The sequence below is a fragment of the Stenella coeruleoalba genome (genome assembly GCF_951394435.1).
Source record: "Stenella coeruleoalba genome assembly, chromosome: 11".
Taxonomy (NCBI): domain Eukaryota; kingdom Metazoa; phylum Chordata; class Mammalia; order Artiodactyla; family Delphinidae; genus Stenella; species Stenella coeruleoalba.
The window spans coordinates 34545435-34565717 of NC_137157.1; the positions used below are offsets into that span (position 1 = coordinate 34545435).

The window sequence follows — 20283 nt, forward strand, 5'->3', positions numbered from 1 at the left end:
ATTTTAAAGCATTTAATGTACATTATTTTATAAAACCCCTATTTAAGTAGGGTGTAGTAGGTATTGTTATTTTACTAATGTTAAAGGTGAAAAAACTGAGGCTTCAGGAGTTTAACAGCCTGAACAAAGTCACATGCCAGTAAGTGACAGAAACTTAATTTGAAACAAGTCGGCTTGTCTTTAGAGCCTGAGCAATAAACATCTTGTTGCCTAATTAGTTTTATTTGATGCCTTAGCACAGCTGTATTTAAAAATAAATTAGCTACTTTGTAAGTCAATTGTTCCTAAATAAAATGACATCGCAATATTTCCCAGAGTTCCTGATAGTGTAACCCATTCCAAAATTGACAGCACCTCACAAAACACTGCACTGTAGTGTCAAGAATAACTGATAGTTTTCTAGTGCATATACTTTGTATTTTACCCTGCTTTTAAAATTTTGACCTGAATGAAGAACAATGGATAGCTTTAAAGAGAGAGAGAGAGAGAGAGAGAGAGAGAGAGCACTGTCTATTGACAAGGTGCTGTGATGATTGAGGTTCCAAAATATTCTTACCATTTTTCCAGTTAAAACCTTCAAACAAGTTATATGTAACTCTGTAAAGGCCAATAAATAGTCTTTTGTCTTAAGATGTAATGCTTGAGAATCTTACAGTTCACATACAAGTTCTCAATCTCAAGGTTTTGACTTCTTTTTAATAATGGAAAAAGGAAAATAAACACTTTAATTAGAAGACTGTATAATCAATCTAGTGAAAGAGAGCTGACAAAATTTTACAGACAGCTCAATGTTTGACAATCTCCCTGAGATAGTTGTAAAAATTACAAAAAAATTTTCTTTAAATTTTAGGAAAAAATAATCATGTGAAAACATTTCTAAAATGAGTGCAATGATTACTTAACAAACTTAACAAAAGTCAAGTGTGTACTGTATGTTCGATGTCCACCCCACTTACTACATCATATGTCCACTCCTACTACATCTTCAAGTGGGGAAAATAACTATCATATTGATCACTGGCCACCATTTTCTGGTTCAGATAGCTGGTGCTCCAATGTCAACTGCCCTTAAATTCTCAGTTAATCAAAAATACTATTTTTTGCCTTATTCACTCAAAATCTGCTTATTACCTGCTGTTGATTGCAGGAATCAAACAGATAATCTAATAAATCCTACTTTCAATATCATATTTATTCTCAGCTTGGGCTAATCCAACATGTAACTTTGTTGAGGATGGTTTTTGGCAGTGAAAAGGATGGCATCTGAAGACTAATTTCCTCACTGCACTAGCCATGCCAGTAGGTGTCATGCACTCTAGTCTGTGTAGTACATGACTTATTTTTATATAAAACAAATATCCACAGACCCTGACAAGCACCTCCAGCCATCAGTCTTTTTCTCATTACTGAAGTTCAGAGTGTTTTACTTTTGCTCTGTCACTGACTCATTTGCAACTGATGACCCCCTTTATAATCTACTGTGTGCTCTACCACCCCTATTTCATAACAAAAAAAACTTCCAAACTCCTCAACTCTTCATCCTTCATCTTCTTTTTGAAACTCTTATGGGATATCTAGGTGATGATTCAAGTTTCAGACAACTTAAGAAGATTGGATTCCACCTGGATAGCCCATAAGGGTTTCAAAATTTAATTTATCCTAAATGATCTTGTAATTCTTTTTTTTTTACTTCAAAAATAGTTGCTCCCTTTTAAATCACTTTCAGTGAATAAGTACATTGTCGTTTACTTTCCTAGGCCAGAAGCCATAAACCAAAGCCCAGTGGATTTTCCTCTATATAATTTCTCAAAGTCTGTTGATCACAGAATTCTACAGATTTCATATCTTCTGTCTGGTTTCTTTCCTCTACCATAATGCCACAAATGCAGGTCTTTAGACTTCTCCTGAACCATTGCAGTAACCAACTACATTCTTCTGGCTAATATCTGTGATTCATATATTCTTGGCTCTATGAGCTTGGCTTTGGTATTTGCTTCTGGCCTAATTATTTCTTCAGATTTTTAAATTAAGTTCCCAAATAACCTCCTGGATTTGTTCAGTCCTCTGATTTTCATGTCCTCTGATTCTTTGCCTTTTTCTCTCATCCTTGGTCCAAAGAAAACCCATTGCTCTGGTGAACCTTAAAATTCATCAATCAGTGAGAGAGAGATTCAGATACTAAAATTCACCCCCTATTTATTCATCTAATACTAATGCAAACTTCTTGCCTTTAAGTAACCTAATTATAGCTAAGGACTAGTTTCTATATATTATGCTTACTTCTATGGCCAGGGTTTCATATATGTTGATCACTCTTTGGAGAGCATCAACTCTCAGAAAATTCCTTCTCACTAATGTTTCAAATCAATGTTATCTTATATGAAGACTTTCCTGAATCATCCTAATTAGATCTTGTCCCTTCTTCTATGTTCTCACAGTTATAGGACAACAATGGTGAATAAGAAAAAAAGGATATTTGTCCTCAGAGGCTTGCATTATTGTGGGGATTATATTAACTAAGGGAAAGCTAATTTTTCTAAGCAACAAATCCCAAGTTTTATAGCTCAATCAAGATAATTGATTTTTCGTTTATGCTAAGTCCAAAACAGGTATTACTGTATAGCTTGTGTTGGAATCCATGAGGTGATATAGAGACCCAGTTTTCCTATATCAAAAGAAAATGCATCAGAAAAGTTAAACTGGCAAAGAAGACTATTCAAGACTATGGCAATAGGTGTCAAGACTATTGCAATTGGAGGGAGAGGTTGAACTCAACATAGGATGGGAGATTTTTTTAAGTGCTAGGGTCAGCTAGTGGAGAAGTACTGGATTGCAAATATTCTAGTAAATGCTCTAAGAAAAGGGAGGTCAGGGGTCTACAGTCAATAAGAAACCTGTTTAAAGTTTAGTCAAGCTGAGGGAAACATTAACGTGATTTTGGTCACTTCTTGAGTTTTGCATCATCTTCACATAGCTTTGAAGTTTTCATTGTTTTTCAATATCAAACAGGTTGTGTGAGGAATGACAGTGAATGATACCCTACGAAGTTCATGGTCTAGTCCTGAAAGTGGTACTTTTCACTGTCACTATTATTCCACTGGCTAAATCTCAGACACAAAGCCACATTCAATTGCAAATGAGGCTGGGAAAAATGTGGATAATTAGTATCCAAAAAGAATATGCAACTAGTTTGATAAACAGTATACTAGTCTCTGCCATAGGAAGATAATTGTTGAAAATACAATTATACAATTAAATCACATGATTTCTTTATAGAAAATCATCATGTTGCTTTGTTTGAAGTCCCTTAAGGACAGTGCTTGTGTCTCTTCCATTTCTGTCTTCTTAGATCTAAGAAAAATGCCATGCACATAGAAACTATGGTGCCCAGTAAATATTTTTTAAATGAATCACTGTTGGTGAGGGGTGATATTTTTAGATGACTGTGAAAATTGCTGCCTTTAATCACACTCCACTGTACCACTTACATTCCTTAAAATCTTCAAAGTTAGTATTGCTGGTATTGTATAAATTTTAGTTGAAAAAAGTGATGGCATATGCAGTCAGTCTCCCTATTTTAGAATGATTTGTGCTTACTTATTTAGAGAAAAAAGAAATCTCTTTATAGCTCAGTCAAAATGATTTTTTAAATTATAATTGTTTGGATTTTAATTTAAAAAATAATTCTTTTCCTTCTATCATTGTTCACTAAGATAATGACGATGAATTACTAAACTATATAGTCTTCAGTTTATTTTCTTAGGCAGGTACACGCATATTGATCCATGATCCTACTCTCTGAGTTTCTTAGTTAAATAGTATTTGTCATGTTTTTCTGCATTTGAATCATTAGAAAACAGCTTTAGTGAAAGCCAGAACTAAAAAGTGTTATCATCAGATTTCATAGGCAAAGAAAAATCCAAATATAAGACCCTTGATATGCTTAAATATATGCCCTTGATATGAGTAGGATATCTGGCAGGGGGGCATAAATTTGGTCATTATTTCATGCTTTCTATGTGGTCTGATCAAGCCTAACTCAGAATCAAATTCCAACGATATTTATTTTTTTTTGCGGTATGTGGGTCTCTCACTGTTGTGGCCTCTCCCGTTGCGGAGCACAGGCTCGGGACGTGCAGGCCCAGCGGCCATGGCTCACAGGCCTAGACGCTCTGCGGCATGTGGGATCCTCCCGGACGGGGGCACGAACCCGTGTCCCCTGCATTGGCAGGTGGACTCTCAACCACTGCGCCACCAGGGAAGCCCCCAACGATAATTTTTATACCAGATTATATTTACCACTGATGTTGGTATTATTCTAAACTTTATCTAATTGATTATTTAATATATATTAAAAAGTGCTAATATTTTAATTTTACTGATGAAGACAACTGAAGCATAGAAAAGTTATATGCAAAAGCACTGTTTCATTAGAAAAATTAAATTCAAAGTTCCCAAGATTTTGACAATTGCACAGCATATTGAATCATTATTTTATCATAAATAAAGCATTTTAATTCTTATGACAATTCATTTTTAAGTTTGTACATGTACAGAATTTTTGGAATCAGCTTTATAGGGCTTGATTTTTTTGTTTTAATATTTAGTTAATTCGATTGCATATCTCATATGGGCAAGTCATTGCCAAGCTAGAAATAACTCTAGACGAGTAGCTGGAATCTAAGATTTCAATCCTCTCCTCCTTGTCACATAAGTTAGAGAATATGTATATCCTAATAACAGCTTTCAGCTACTGTGTTTGAAAGTTTATTACATCTTTTCTTATACATCCTAATATCTGACTTTCATAACCCCAGTTTGGAATAAGTCAAGCAGTTACTATTTCTATTTTATAGATGGAAGAATGGAAGCACAGAGGGATTCAGAAACTTGATTAAGATAGCATAGCTAGTATGCAGAGTGTATTTTCCATGATGGCTATAACAAGCTGTCCAGTTCCAGATGCTCTTCTTACACAGTGACATCGACATTCTTCCCACTGAGAGATGCAAGTGTCCATGTTCACTCCCCCAAAGCAGGGCAGGCCCTTGGCTAGACTGGAATTGAAGCTATGCGACTTCTGAAGTTAGGTTATAAAAGCTACTATGCTGTGAGGCACCTCAAGCCTTGCGAAAAGGCCTCCTGTAGGCCATACGGCCAACAGCTAGCATCAATCAACAGGCACATGAGGGAAGAAGTATTGGAGATGACTCCATTCTCAGCTACAATCTGACAGCAACGGTGTAAGAAATTCCAGATGAGAGTTCAATAACCCCCGGCAACTGGGAGTGATAATAGCACAATGACTTTTGTTGTTTTAAGTCACTAAGCATCAGGATGATATGTTCTATTGCAATAGTAAGTGGAAGAACTAGTAAGTGTACCTGAGACTATAATTAAAGTCTTCTGATTACCTGTCCCAACATTTTGTGCTCTTTCCAGTACATTATACCGGATAGTACGCCAAAATGGAGAAAGTCACGTAAAAAGTGAAAATTCAATGCTGTAACTGTGTATGGTGATGGATATTACCTAGACAAGTCATGGTGATCATTTTGCAATTTATATACAAATATTGAGTTATTATGTTGTACACCTGAAACTAATATAATGTTGTATGTCAATTATATCTCAGTGAAAATAATAAAAAATTCACTTACCCAATAGGAAGTTTTGTTATGTTTTCCAGTTTCAGAACAAAATGATATAAATCATTGATACAGTGAATGACGTAAAGAGCTGGAATTGTTTCTCAGTTCTTGTAGTGGCAATTGATGACCTTGGGCAAATCAAATAACTTCTCTTTAGCATTAAAATCAAACATTATGGCACACCTCTAACTACCCCCTCAGGCAAGACCTTTCCAAGAAAATGGACTGAAAGCTACTTTGGTTTATTTCTGAACTATTCAATTTTTGCAGCAGCTTCAGAGGGATCACAATGGCTCAGAGAAAAAGCCTTCAATTTGTGTCCCAATTGCATGCTAATTAGCAAGAAAAAAACTAAAGTATACTTAGAGGGCTATAGAGATTTAACAAAATCCTTAGGAGTTTATGATTTTTATCTTTATTCTAACTGCTTCAATCTGTTATTAATTCAACCTTAAAAGTCAGATCTTAAAAAAAAAAACCCTACTCTGTAATGGTATAAATATTTACTGTTTGCTAATAAAAATGTCTCAAGTATAATTTTCACATTTACTACACCTGTGACATTTTAAAATCATTAAGACTAAATCACATTAGGGTACAGTTTTAAACAAAAAGAAAAAAAATAGTTCAGGAAAAGAATAAATTTAAGGTTTATTAACAAGTTTGAATGCCAATTAAAGACCTAACGCAATGCAGAAGATGTGTTCTATATTATGCTGGACACATGGATCTGTTTCAATAAGAGGCTTCCTTTCTACACTTAACAAAATAAATAACAAACACGATTCCACATACTGGCTTGCATTTCTGTCACAGAGGGGTATGCATGGTGACCTCCATGAATGAATGACACGAAATATTCTTTTATCAAATGGAGTCAGTCTCCTGCTTAAAGTTGTTCAGTGGCTTTCTAGTTTAATTAGAATAAACTCTAAACTCCTTAGCCTGGTACACAAATCCCTCCCTGGGTCTCTGTCTTCTTGAAACTTATCTTCTTCATATCTCCCCCTTGCTCACTATACTCTATTCACATTTGTCTCCTTATTATTGTGCTTTGAACAGACCACCATTCCTTTCACTTCAGGCCACAGCTATTGCTGGTCCCTCTACCTGAAACACACGTTTTTAGTTTCTCAAGTCTTAATACAAATGATGTTTACTTAGAGAGGCTTTGCTTGGTACAGTCTCCAAAATAGCATGCCCTGACCTCTCTATGTCATTACCCTTGTAAGGGAGGAAAGACTTTTCCTCTGCCTTTTTAGGTTAAGTCACTGGGACCTGCGAATTAAACTGACAAAAGGCGAATTAACAGCTTATGCACCAATGTAAACAGAGGGCATTAACTTGTAGGGAAGTGACTAGGCAAAAAAAAAGGGTGTTTGGGCTTCTAGGGCCAATAAATTGTGGGAAAGTGACTAAGAAATATATGGAGGAAACTAATGGAAGATAAAGGTTATTTTAGAAACGCTTGCTTATGCAGAATCATCTTGGCATCGACTCTGTCTCTGGTGATAAAGAGTGCTCTCTTCTCTTGGTACAGGGAGGGCACCTTTTTCACGGGAAATTTATGTCCTGTTTTTAGGCAGATAGAGGAAAGATAGAGAGCTTTTCCTGCATCTGCTGTTTCTCAATTGCTTTCAGCTCAAATTAATCAGTATGCCAAAGTGGCATATTTTGGTGTGGCATATCCTGATTCTCCCTTACCTTTTATCTAGTGCTTATTGCTCATTTAACTTGTATTGATTCTTTAATTTTGTCATCATTTCATTACGAGACTTCTCTGGAATCAATGCAAACTCCTCACAGGCAAAGAGCTTCTCAGTGTCAGTTTTTTTATTCCGGTATCCACAGTTCCTAGAACAGCACAGGTGCTCACTGCAACGGTTTATGGACCCCTTTGTTCTTTTCTCCTCTCTCACCAATCTGAATTTTCTGTTGATTCTTTCATGCACTATTATTTTCTTCTCTGTGTTTTCTGCAAAGATAAAGATGTTGAAAGAAGACTGTTAGAGGCAATAATTTTCATAGGGTCCGATTTTGACAGAAAAAATTGGAAATTATATAATCCAGAGTGGTTCAGAGGTCATTTAATATAATAATTAAAATTGCAGGTTCTGGAGCTCTAATACTTTGAGTGCTGACTTCATCATTTACTAGGGGCATATCATGGGCAGCCTCTTTAAACTGTTTGAAGCTCTGTTTTTGCATTTCTAAAGTAAGGATGATGATAGTTTCTGCTTCATAGTGGTGCTTGTAATGATCAAATCAATCAATACATTACTTCTAATAGTAAAGCTGTTAAAAGATTTCTTGGCAGTCGGTAAGTTAATTTCTTTTTCCTTTTAAAGAAATTATTAACAATTCGCAAAGAAGTACGAATGACTGGGATGGACAATTTACCTAAATTGAAGAGAAATTTAGCAACTAAACTGCTAAGAATAACAATATCTTACACTTAGGTACTGCGTGTGATATTGTTTCTGGTACTGCTTTGATTGCCTTATGTATATTACCTTATTTAATTCTCATACCAACGCTCTGAAAAAGTTACTAATATTGTCTCCATTTTAACATTGTGGAATCAGAGACACAGATCATACAGTTAAGAAGTGACAGAGTGAGGATTTGAACCTTGGCAAATTGAGCTCTGAAGTTGTTGTTCTTAACCAATTGGCCATAGGATTGTTTCAAACAAACAAACATACTCATAAAACCTCCCTTCAATCAGCATAGATCACAGAAATATGATATAACTTAGGAATTAATTGTTTAATATTTTTATACATGGGGATTTCTCATTTGTATTAAGTGAAAGCATGTTAATGCGTTTCCTCCCTTCTATTACAGGTGTATCATTTAACTAGTATATATAACTTCATAGTAAGTTATACAGAGAAAAATATTAAAATTTCACGTTAAATTTTTTTTAAGAAATAGAAAATCATAGAAAACTTCCGCATTGGCATTTTTAGTAATTCTCAAATTATTAGATATATAATATTTCATATTAAAATGTTCTCAGATCGAGATAGGGTTAGATGCAACTTAGAATATCCAAATATAAAACACTGTGCCTTATAACAGATATTCTTAATAAAGAATTCTTTAGGAAAATTTTCTTTCTTGTGTAGTCTCTCTTTACATCTACTTCTTTGGAATAAGACCATCTCCCTTTATTTGCCAGTTTTCATTAAATTGCTTTAGGATCGTAAACCTAATTAAAATGAAAGTAGGCATATGTAACTTGCTTATAATATGACTGTCTAGATTTTATAAAGCCTATGCTAATCAAGTAAGAATGTGATTAAATTTTACAATATAATGTGAAAGGACCTGGTGGGTTATGTGCGCTTGAACAGTTTAATCTCTAAGTCATAGAGCTAGGTTTCAATTATCCAATTATCTCAATAAAAGGAAAAGACCAATGGCTGGCTATCTATCTATATCTATCTATCTACCTATCTATCGTCTCTGTGAGGTAGCCACACTTTTCATTATATAATATTTCTGTTATACCTGCGCTGATACTTGTTGATCCATCTGATTCCTCAATGATGTTCACTCTTCTACCAACCTGCAGCATACTCTGTTGTTTCAGTTATCTATTTCTCCATAACAATTCCAAAACTTAGTGACTCACAGTAACATCTTGGACCATGATTCTACAGTCAGAAATTGAGCAGGGAACAATGGAAGTAACTCATCTTGCTTCGTGATGTTGGGATCTCATGTGGGCTGCCTTGAACAGGTGGGAGCTGACTACAACAGCTCAGTTGAGGCCAGATGTCTGGAGATTCAGTTTTAGTGACTAACTGGGTTTCTCAGTTCTCCTGCATGTGATCTCTCCATGTAGCTAGCTTGTACTTTCTCATAAAAAGGTGGTCTCAGAGTCCAAAGAGGGTGCACTACATGAGGACTAAACCAATGTGTTGGTGCCTATCAAGTGTATTTCTAATGTCCCATTGGCCAAAGCAAGATACACAGCTGATTCCAGAATCAGCTGGAATTAGAGGAGACTATATAAGGGTATGAATATTGAAAGGTATGGGTTTGCGGCAGCAACTGATGCAACTGTTTACCTCAGTCCATACTTTGATGTCTAATAATTCACAGCCCTTCCATATGCGAAGTACACTTCCCTCCTCCCAAGATCCTCAACATCATATTTCCTTATGGTATCAGGCTTAGTTAGGCTCTTGTCATTTGAATCAGGTTCAGGTACAAATGAGGATCTTCAGACATAGTTCTTTGGATGCAGCTGCTCAGGTATTACTCTTCTTAATCCAGAAATCTGTGAACTAAAAAGGGAAGTCTTCTGCCTTTACATACCCACTATTTAATGATGAGATAATAATAGGAAAACTGAAGCACACATTCCTATTAAAAAAGTATAACACATAGCAGTCACTGGTCCATAACAAGTCTAAAATCCAACCAGCTCCATATAGCCAGGTATCCTTTTTTGGGAGACAGGACATGGTCCTTGATTATAGGCTAGTTCTTTTCCATAGAGTTGTTGTCTCTGGGTTTTCTCCTTCCATCTGAGTCTATCTTTGTTTTCCATAAGAAATGCCATGTACATGTAAACCTTTGCCTGCTTTCAAGTCCCAAGGCCAATATTGCATTTAGGTTTTTGTTACAGCAGCGCTACTCTTCTGGTATCAATTTCTCTCACAGTTATCTATTGGTACATAGCATACCACCCCAAACAGTATATTAAAATAAGAAACACTTTATTTGTTCATAATTCTGTGGGTCAGAATTTCAGGCAAGGAAAGCAGAGACTGCTGGTATCAGTTCCATAATGACTGTAGCCTAAAATGTTGTGGCTTGAATGGCTGGAGCTGATTAAAGTACGTTGACTGGGACCATATATCTGGGGTCTTGGATCTGGATATCCATTCAATTTCTTGGTTCTTCTGCATTAGCTTTTCCATGTGACTAGCTTGAGTTTTCCCATAGATAGTGGTCTCTGAGGCTCAAGAGGTAATATTCCAAGAGGACAAACCTCTTTGCTAGCACTTATCAAGCCTCTACTTTCATCACACTCACTAATATCCCACTGATATGCAAATTACATGGCCAAGCTTCAGCATTGAAGAGGAATACAGGTATGTAATAACACTAAGTGTAGTTTACTGGAATACACCAATGCAACAGTTTGCTTCACTGACATGGGCAACCACTGAAAGCTGCACTGAATTATCTTTTATATATATATATATGTATATATATATATGTATATATATATATAGATATATGGCTGTTCTGGGTCTTATATTTTGCACGTGGGATCTTTAGTTGCAGCATGTGGGATCTAGTTCCCTGAGCAGGGATCAAACCCAGGCCCCCTGCCCTGGGAGCACAGAGTCTTAGCTACTGGACCACCAGGGAAGTCCCTGAATTATCTTGAAGATAGAGAACATGCTCTCAACTCACCCTGTGTGCCAAAAATCTAGTTGCTGACTGGACTCAGTGCTCAATTAATATTTATTGAATAAGGTGGATTATAAAATCCTTATATGTTAGCATTTATGAGATATGAGCTACAAATTCAATCTTGAAAGGCATTATGTGAAATAAAAGGGGTTCCCAAGTCAAAGTGTACAGTACATTAGTTACAGTATTATTCCCCATATTCCATTTCTCTCTTTGTACATATCTTTTGCAGTATAACTCTTACCAAGAGGTGTTTTTATCAAAAGGTGGAATCTATTTCTCTACCCCTTAAATTTGTGCTGCACCTGTGACTTGCTTCGGCCCATAGAATACAGGGAAAGTGATGTTTGCCATTTTTAAGTGTAGGTTCAGGAGATCTGGCATGCTTCCATTCTCTCTTTTGTATTCTGCCTCTGCTAGGAGAGCAAGCTCAGGCTAGCCTATTGGAGGATGAAAGACCAGGTGAAGCAGAGTAAAGTTGCCCCAGCTGAGGACCATCAGTAGACCATCCCTACCTGACCTGCTTGCTGATGAGAGAAGTATGAGAGAACACAGACGTCAGTGGAGCCTGGTCCAGGTCAGCAGAGCTGCTCAAAAATTCATAGATTCAAAGCTTTGGGGTGGTTTGTTATATATCAGTAAATAAATGATACAAATATCCTAAGAATTTACCGTACCCATAAACATATTAACTATAAGAAAAGAAACTACAGAACCAAAACAATTAAAAGTATACAGTTCTGTTTAACCAAGTTTCCTCAAATTATTTGGCTACAGAACTTTGATTGTCTCTCCTTGGTTTTTGTTTTAAAATATTAACAGCTACATATCTGCTTTAATAGTCTGTAGAGCACACTTTGGACATTTCTGTAGAATTCAAAAATAACAGTAATATTGAATGGATAGTTTACCAGGAATACAAAGTAGTGATGTCTTTATTGTTTCTATTTTCTTTGAAATAATTATTTAATTTGACTAATCTTTTGATTCAGGTTTATTATGTATTTTTTCTTAAAGTACTCATTTTCCCCCCTTTTCTGTCCTTGCTACAAACATCCTCAGTTCTCATAGTTTCAATACAGAAAGTTTTAAAAGGCCATTTTATGCTGACATATGTGAGGGTTAATCATTTACACTGAGTCATGGACATATCTGATAAAAGTGGTCAATGGTAGATGACTTAGGGGTCAGTATTAAATTATTTATATAAGTAGTTCTCAAAATGCTCCACACACCTGAAGAGATAAGCAACCAGGCAATTACAATAGAAAATAATATGTTAGGTATCAGTTGAGTGTTACAGACAGACTTTAATTTTCCTACCATGCAAAAAAATTTCTGCTCTCTGCTCCTAATATAAAAGCATGTGTGCCTACAGTGAGTGCAATATTTCCTGAGATGAAATCTTGTCTGATTTTATCATGATTTCTAGGGTAAAAATGTGAATAAAAGTGTTGCTTTTAAATTTAAGGAATGTGAAGATGTTAATATTCAGTTGAATTTTACATGAGAATTTATAAGTGGGTTTATTCTTGTAGGTTCGCTTTAAAATTTTCATCTCCGCCATCTATTCGGGAAGCTATCAGGCTTTTCATAGATTTGTGATTTAAGATCTCTTGATTTTGCAAGCTTGTCTAGTTGCAAAATTTGATTTTGGATCAAAAATCATGTCTAAATTAATTTAACACTATAAAATTAAAATAAATGTAAACAAACAGTTATGAAAGAGAATTTAAACCTCTAGGCAGAGGTTTATTACTCTTAGCAGAATAATATTTGATCATAATCATTAACTTCTATTTACTTAACTTTTATTGTGTTAATGCCTATTACTCTAAGTTGTGCCAATAAAGCCTGTAATTGTTTTACTGATTAAAGGAAAACATATTAAATTAGAGAACATTTGAGGGAAACAGGCAATTCTATATGACGCTCAAATCTACATTTAATGATTAGTGAGTTGATAGTCATTTCAACTGAAAAATAATGATAGATTCCAAATCTAGAAATTTATTCTTTTTTAATAATGATCCAATTTTATTTCAAACACTTCCATAAATCAATAGTTCGTCAATTTTAAGCATGCATAGATGAAGACAATAAATACATGAAAACCTATCACATAATTGCCATTTAATTTTATGTCTTATGACCAGCAATTTGCTTGATCCATAGTAGACTTCTCTATAAATACTAAATGAAAGAAATAAAGAAGGCTTAGTTATACCTGATGATATTTATATAGAATAATGCAAGCCATTTTTTACTTAATAGATAAACATTATACACAAATGTATCATTTTCTATTATAACTTAGCCTTCTTAAAGCTCTAACAATTATTAAATCAACTCTGACCTCTTAAATTTAAGCTTTCCTAATTTATTCTTAAATATAATTAGAGATGTGCTCAAGTATTTACATGTAAGAATGTCTGCACAGTGTTATTTACAGAAATCAGTAAAATGAAATACAGTAAGTCCCCTACATAGGAATGAGTTCCGTTCTGAGAGCGCGTTCGTTAAGTCGTTTGTTCATAAGTCCAACAAAATTAGCCTAGGTACCCAACTAACACAGTCAGCTATATAGTACTATACTGTAATAGGTTTATAATACTTTTCACACAAATAATACTTTAAAAAACAAACAAAAAATAAAGAAAACATTTTTAATCTTACAGTACAGTATCTTGAAAAGTACAGTAGTACAGTACAACAGCTGGCATACGGGGGCTGGCATCGAGTGAACAGGCAAGAAGAGTTACTGACTGGAGGAGGGAGAGGAGGTGGGAGATGGTAGAGCTGAAGGATTGTCAGCAATAGGAGATGGAGGGCGAGCTGCAGTTTCACTCACGCCTGGCGTTGATGGCACAGGTTCTGGTTCCTTGCTGGATTCAATTCTATCTACCCTCTTGAAAAAATGATCCAGTGATGTCGGGGTAGTAGCTCTTTTTCTCTAGTCATAGATGACACAATAACACTGGATTGCATTCTGAACGGCTGCTGCAACCTTCGTGTATCTTTCTACGTTTGGGTCCCGTGCCTCAAAAACTAACAGTGTCTCCTCAAATAAAGAAAATCCCCTTTCCCTTTCCTGCATCATAAAGCTCTTCAGTTCTTCAGTTAGTTCTTCCTCTTGTCTTTCTTCATCCTTTCTCTGGGCCTCCAATTCCTGGCGCTTCTTAGCAGTACCAGCTACATCACCACTGCTTTTACTCTTGCTTCTGGACATCCTGGGCTTGAAATAAAGAAACTGTACTACTGTACTCTATACAGTACTGTACAGTAAAGTACACAAAAGTACAACCACTTGTAGAAGAAGTACACACATGACAACGTACGCCAGACACGTGAACTAACTTATGTGACTGGACATGCGAACACACGTTTGCATCTTTGAAAGTTTGCAACTTGAAGGTTCATATGTAGGAGACTTACTGTACTAGGAATCACAAAAGTCAGATTTATTGTGATATATTCATAAAATGGAATGCTATGTATCCCTAAAACTAAGTTTTCAAATAATATTTAATGGCATGTGGAAATTCTGACGGTACACTCTTAAGAGAAGAAAGAAGATAATAAAACAATATACATAGTTTAAGTCTAATTTTTTAATTGAAATTTAATCACATTCATAGAGTGGATATTAGATATTCAGACCCTGAATGTTTAACAGTGGTTATCCCTGGATGATGCATTATAAGTTCTTTTCAATTTTGTATTTATATCTTCTTTTATTGTACATATTTTCTTCAAAAATATGTATAGTCATACCAATCACAAAGTGTTATTTTTAAAGAGGAGTTGGAAATCAAACCCCTATATTAAAATTATGTCAGTGCCTTTCATTAGTATTTGGGCATATTGCAAATAAATTGTATTATTTTTTCTCTAACCACTTGTTAATATTAAACAAATTTTCTATGCAGTAATCTCTTAAAGGAAAAGCCTTGTGTTTGCCAATATATATTCTTCAATTAAAATAGACTATTCTCCCATATTTTAGACCATTATGGCTTAATTAATTTGTTTATTCATTTGTTAATTTAAAGATATATTTTAAGTGCTCACTAAGTACTTTAGTTCTAGGCGCTGTGGATACGACAGGGTTATAAGCAAAAATCTCTACCTATCTTTATTGAGCCTACATTCACATGACAGAATAAAAAATACATACTTCTTGACCACCTCTGTGTAGGTTTACCGATTTGGATTCATGAACGGATTAAGCGTTTTCATTTGTGATAAAGTTATTATCATAAATATGTATGATACTACTTCATGGAACATAGTAGAGTATATCAAAAGGCTAGGAACGACCACAAATCTAGTGTAGAAGATTACAGCATGTATTTGAACCCAGACTTCCAGTCTTTAAAGGGTGTTTACTACAGTATAAATTCTGGCCTAAATTTGATTCCTTTTTTTACTTCAGTTTTCTATCCATAAAATGGAAGCAATAATAGTATTTATCTCCTACGACTGTAGTGAGGATCAAATGAGTCAACACATGTAAAGTGCTTAGAATGGTGACTAGCAGGTGTTAAATAAAAATTGTTGGCTACTATTGTATTCAATTAACTTCTAACTTCTTTCTTAAACACAGAAGTGCTTTTAGTCTGAGCTCGTTTTTCTATATCCATGTCACTGCGTTACTGCAAGACCATAATGTTATTTGTTAGGAACATTGTAATAGCTCCCTAACAACTGATGTGCATGTCAAAAACATCTCTTTGTGGTTTACAGAAGCAGTCAGATTTTGTTGACTGTAATTAGATGTTTATGTTCTATATGAATTACTGTAAGTCTGCAAAGTGCTTAAATGATTTGTTAAATATTTCTGACTTCATATGTGTTGAGAAATGGACAGTATATGAGACATCATGGGTTAGATGCATGATAAATGAATAGAGGTTGTATTGTAAAATTGATTTTGGTGTTGATTTATGTTTTATTTTCACATTCGTTATACATGTTGTAATATATAAAGTTAATAACCTTGTGATATATATGAATACTTATTGATGAGTCAAATTATTAGTGAATTTAACCCTGTGGCATTAATTGCTACATCTACACCAACAACTTTATTTGCAGTCAATATCTCTTTCCTCTCTTAAGAGCCAACATTATTTTTTTGTCTAAGCCTCTTCTGGAAATTTCGTCAGGTCCATCAGTTACCTCAAAACTAAATACACTGACTTTCTTTGAATCTATTATATTCTATGTAACAAAATAGCATACAATTCACCTAGTATCACAAGTTAGAAACTTGAAAATCATGCAGACTTGTCCATTCTTGTAAATCTTCTCATGCAGTTGCTTAAATAATAAATGAAAGCTTTATTTCTTTAACCTTCCTGTGTTACTTTGTTTTATCTGCTTTGTGTTCCTCTTCCTTGGACTTTTGTCAGCCTAGGATTGGTTTCTACTTCCAGTTCCACCCTTTTCAAAATTCCTTAATGACTCCCCATTACCTACAAAATTAAATTTAAATTGCTTGGCATAGATTCAGGACCACTTAAGTTTAAGGACTACTTTTCTTATCCTGCTGTCTATCTTGACTCTACAAATGTTCTGTTTATACTTCAGGAACACTAAATAGTTTTTACCTCTCAAATATGCCACACATACCCTGGTCTTTTTATCATTGCTCTTACAGTTCTTCCTGCTAGGGAACTCTTTTTCCTTATTTTCTGAGCAAATTACTATTCCTTTATTAAAAGTGAGCTCAGATATTTTCTATTCCACTAAGCTGACATTGTGGCCAGTGCACCTTGTCTGTCCCCCCACCCTCAGGATTTATCACTAAGTGTTGTAAATGGCAACTCATATAAGTACATTTCCACTCTGGACTTGGGAACGGGGATCACATGTTTATATCCATGTATCAGCTGAGTGCATATTCCAGCCCCTGACAAAGGTATTCAATTCCACAACTAAACGACTGTCAGCCTTTCTAAAGTGGGTAAGGAAAGATGTTAAAATCCCGAAATAATGTCTTATATATACTCTGCCAGAACACCAATAAGATTTACCTTGAGAAGCTCTTTAGGCATTGTAGTTTCTTTCTGGTAAACTGCACACCATTTTCACAACTATTATGAATATTACAATGGCAGACTGTACAAGAATAATAAAAGGAGAGAGGGCAGACAGCAGAAGCAAGAAGAACTATAATCCTGCAGCCTGTGGAACAAAAACCACATTCACAGAAAGATACACAAGATGAAAAGACAGAGGGCTATGTATCAGATGAAGGAACAAGATAAAACCCCAGAAAAACAACTAAATGAAGTGGAGAGGGGAAACCTTCCAGAAAAAGAATTCAGAATAATGATTGTGAAGTTGACCCAGGACCTCGGAAAAAGAATGGAGGCAAATATCAAGAAGATGCAAGAAATGTTTAAGAAAGACTTAGAAGAATTAAAGAACAAACAGAGATGAGCAATACAGTAACTGAAATGAAAACTACACTAGAAGGAAACAATAGCAGACTAACTGAGGCAGAAGAACAGATAAATGACCTGGAAGACAGAATGGTGGAATTCACTGCCCTGGAGCAGAGTAAAAAAGAAAGAAGGAAAAGAAATGAAGGCAGCCTAAGAGACCTCTGGGACAACATTAAATGCAACAACATTTGCATTACAGGGGTCCCAGAAGGAGAAGAGAGACAGAAAGGACCCGAGAAAATATTTGAAGAGACTATAGTTGAAAACTTCCCTAACACGGGAAAGGGAATAGACACCCAAGTCCAGAAAGTGCAGAGAGTCCCAGGCAGGATAAACCAAGGAGAAACATGCTGAGACACATAGTAATCAAACTGACAAAAATTAAAGACAAAGAAAAATTATTGAAAGCAACAAGAGAAAAATGACAAATAACATACAAGGGAACTCCCATAAGGTTAACAGCTGATTTCTCAGGAGAAACTCTACAAGCCAGAAGGGAGTGCCATGACATATTTAAAGTGATGAAAGGGAAGAACCTACAACCAAGATTACTCTACCCAGCAAGGATCTCACTCAGATTGGACAGAGAAATCAAAAGCTTTACAGACAAGAGAAAGCTAATTCAGCACCACCAAACCGGCTCCACAACAAATGCTAAAGGAACTTCTCTAAGTGGGAAACACAAGAGGAGATAAAGACCTAAAAAAACAAACCCAAAACAATTAAGAAAATTGTAATAGGAACATACATATCGATAATTACCTTAACGTGAATGGATTAAATGCTCCAATCAAAAGACACAGGCTCGTGGAATGGATACAAAAACAAGATCCATATATGTGGTCTATAAGAGACCCACTTCAAATCTAGAGACACATACAGACTGAAAGTGAGGGGATGGAAAAAGATATTCCATGCAAATGGAAATCAAAAGAAAGCTGGAGTAGCAATACTCATGTCAAGTAAAATGGACTTTAAAATAAAGAATGTTACAAGAGACAAGGAAGGACACTACATAATGATCAAGGGATCATTCTGAAAAGATATAACAATTATAAATATATATGCACCCAAGATAGGGGTACCTCAATATATAAGGCAACTGCTAACAGCTAGAAAAGAGGAAATCGACACTAACACAATAAAAGTGGGGGACTTTAACACCTCACTTACACCAATGGACAGATCATCCAAACAGAATATTAATAAGGAAATACAAGCTTTAAATGATACAACAGACCAGATAGGTTTAATTGATATTTATAGGACATTCCATCCAAAAACAGCAGATTACACTTCTCAAGTGCGCACGAAACATTCTCCAGGATAGATTACATCTTGGGTCACAAATCAAGGCTCAGTAAATTTAAGAAAATTAGAATCATATCAAGCATCTTTTCTGACCACAACGCTATGAGACTAGAAATCAATTACAGGGAAAAAAATGTAAAAAAATACAAACACATGGAGGCTAAACAATATGTTACTAAATAACCAAGTGATCACTGAAGAAATCAGAGAGGAAATCAGAAAATACTTAGAGACAAATGACAACAAAAAAACGATGATCCAAAACCTATGGGATGCAGCAAAAGCAGTTCTAAGAGGGAAGTTTATAGCAATACAAGCCTACCTCAAGAAACAAGAAAAATCTCAAATAAACAATCTAAACTTACACCTAAAATATCTAGAGAAAGAAAAACAAACAAAACCCAAAGTTAGTAGAAGGAAAGAAATCAAGAAATCATAAGGATCAGAGCAGAAATAAATGAAATAGAAACACAGGAAACAATAGCAAAGATCAATAAAACTAAAAGCTGGTTCTCTGAGAAGATAAAGAAAATTGATAAACCTTTAGCCAGACTCATCAAGAAAAAGAGGGAGAGGACTCAAATCAATAAAATTAGAAATGAAAAAGGAGAAGTTAAAACAGACACCACAGAAATACAAAGCATCCTAAAAGACTACTACAAGCAACTCTATGCCAATAAAATGGACAACCTGGAAGAAATGGACAAATTCTTAGAAATGTATAACCTTCCATGACTGAACCAGGAAGAAATAGAAAATATCAACAGACCAATCATAAGTAATGAAATGGAAACTGTGATAAAAAATCTTCCAACAAACAAAAGTCCAGGACCAGATGGCTTCACAGATGAATTCTATCAAACATTCAGAGAAGAGGAAACACCCATCCTTCTTAACCTATTCCAAAATATTGCAGAGGAAGGAGCACTCCCAAACTCATTCTATGAGGCCACCATCACCCTCATACCAAAACCAGACAAAGATACTACAAAAAAAGAAAATTACAGAACAATATCACTGATGAATATAGATGCAAAAATCCTCAACAAGATACTAGCAAACAGAATCCAACAACACATTAAAAGGATCATACATCATGATCAAGTGGGATTTATCACAGGGGTACAAGGATTCTTCAACAAATGCAAATCAATCAATGTGATACACTATATTAACAAATTGAAAAATAGAAACCATATGATCATCTCAGTAGACGCAGAAAAAGCTTCTGGCAAAATTCAACACCAATTTATGATAAAAACTCTCCAGATAGTGGGCAAAGAGGGAACCTACCTCAACATAATAAAGGCCATATATGACAAGCCCACAGCAAACATCATTCTCAATGGTGAAAAACTGAAAGCATTTCCTCTAAGATCAGGAAAAAGATGAGGATGTCCACTCTCACCAGTATTCAACATAGTTTTGGA

The 20283-nt window shown here is 35.2% G+C and overlaps 1 long non-coding RNA gene across 2 annotated transcripts in view; it reads right to left on the reverse strand.

Moving 5' to 3' along the window:
- Positions 1–20283, reverse strand: part of LOC307194888 — an 81800-nt gene that overhangs the window by 21649 nt on the left and 39868 nt on the right. For both annotated transcript variants that reach the window (XR_013830649.1, XR_013830650.1), the window contains 2 exons: positions 7356–7626; positions 5661–5779 (listed from right to left, as the gene is read on the reverse strand). This is a non-coding gene — a long non-coding RNA (uncharacterized lncRNA). The remainder of the gene's footprint in view (positions 1–5660; positions 5780–7355; positions 7627–20283) is intronic.